The sequence below is a fragment of the Cucurbita maxima genome, unplaced genomic scaffold, assembly GCF_002738345.1.
Source record: "Cucurbita maxima cultivar Rimu unplaced genomic scaffold, Cmax_1.0 Cma_Scf00012, whole genome shotgun sequence".
Lineage (NCBI taxonomy): Eukaryota > Viridiplantae > Streptophyta > Magnoliopsida > Cucurbitales > Cucurbitaceae > Cucurbita > Cucurbita maxima.
In genome coordinates, this window is record NW_019272028.1 from 5,036,463 (window position 1) to 5,038,491 (window position 2,029).

Here is a 2,029-nt window from a genome sequence, read left to right on the forward strand (position 1 = left end):
TAGCTATCACGATCGTCGAACCAATCCCATCTCTGTACATCAAAGCATTCTTCATCGTCTTCTTAATCACACCATTCCCTCTGTAAACTCCACCTTTCACGTATATAACAAACCTTCTGCTACACTTCCTCACCTCCACCGCTGCCTCCGATATCGTCCTAAATAATCGATACTCCCATCTTGGGCCACCACCATATCTGCCGCCCTTCCTGTCGTGTCGTGGAGAAGGTTCCTACACCACTAAAAAACCACTAGGAATATGAGCTTGCAAGCAACCTCCGGCCACCGATGGTGGAGGAAGTGGCCGACCAGTTTCAAAAAGTGAAATCAAAATTTGAAATGGAAAAAAAAAGAAATTCAAATGATTAAAAAAAAATTGAAAATCTCGAAATCCATCTCGACATATTTGACAATTAGCTAGTGAGGCGTTTAGCAATGTGAAGTGATCGATCCAAGTTGGCAGTTTGAGAACTGATCGACAAATGGTTATCGGTAAAGATGATTTAGATTTTTGAAGTGTTGGTTTTAACATTAAAATTAAAGTAGTGTTATTTTCAAACTTATTATTCCAAAGAACAAATGCGTATATTGATAGAACATTTCTTGATAGGCGTATTGACCATGCATTCCTTGTATATGTGAAGAATTTGGTCAATGTCCCTTGAATATTTTTATTTATTTATTTATTTTTTAAACTTGTTCAGTAATTAATATATATATATAAATAAAGTGGAGTTGGATACATTATTTGACAAGGATTGTTTACGTAGAAGAAATTGACAACTGTAGCAACTATATTAGATCTCAAAAAATAGCTTAACCCAATCTATAACATGTAATTCATCATATCCTAGTCAATTTTTATGTTCTGTTTAGTTACTAATATTCTTGGATTTACATAATCAATTATTAACTCAAATATTAATATTGATAATTTAAGATTTTGAATGATTTGCTTTTCCAATTGCATCTGATTTGCCCTTTGAATCAAATGATAAATTAGACTCTTATGTGGTGGAAAGGCCTGAGAAAGAAGCTGGGTCGAGCAAGCCTATACGAAGAGTTCGCCATTTCGTTGATCAATGTCAAATGTTATAAGAGGCTAAGTAATGGAGAGCAATACGACTTTGATTAGAATGAATCTTCTAGTGCTTCTCAAGATCGAATGAGTCGGAGGAGGAAGCGGGAAGCATCGACAATGAGAAAGGTAGTCCATACTATGTCTCGTGGGAGTGGGCTGACAATGAAGTTTGGGCGAAGAGCCCAACGATCCCAAACAATGAGCCCACTACAGCTATTGTTAGAATGGTCGAGGAAGGGAAACAAAATAAAAACAACATGTATAATGTTGTTGTTGAGGTACATTATTTGAAACCCTCATAAATTCAATGTTGAGATATGTACAAATGAGTTAGATCACATAGTACCCGTGATTTAAAGGTGTTCAAGAGAGCTGGATGATATAAACCTAATCATGGATTGAAACCATGTGAATCCAATGATTGTGATGAACTCAAAAAAGTTAGATTGTATAGATATGACCATTAAGTTAGATCTTGTGACACACAAGCTTAGAACAACAGTATAATGAAAACTCTAATTTGAGCTTAGGAAGATTAGATGTGATTGAAAACGATATAATCTTAATTAAAATATCATAGATTCGAATCTCTACTCTATATATCATTGAATGCTTGAACCCACATTTCACGTCCTTTTCCATTATCGATATTAGGTCTCCAAGTACTTGAGAAGGTCTATTTTATGGAAGATTATAGTTATAATTTATAAGAAATTATAAAAAGCCAAAAATAAGCAACCACGTGGTCCCACCCTGTATTAAAATAAAAATAAGAAACAAGTCCCGTGGAGAGAAAATGACGTGTCTTATTCAATGGTTGGATTTTGCATGTGGTGTCCATTCTCACATCTCCTTCAAATTCTTTTCCCATATTATTTTTTTATTAATTAATTAATTAAACATTTTCCTTGTTTAATAATTTCAAAAAAAAAAAAAAAAAAAAAAAAA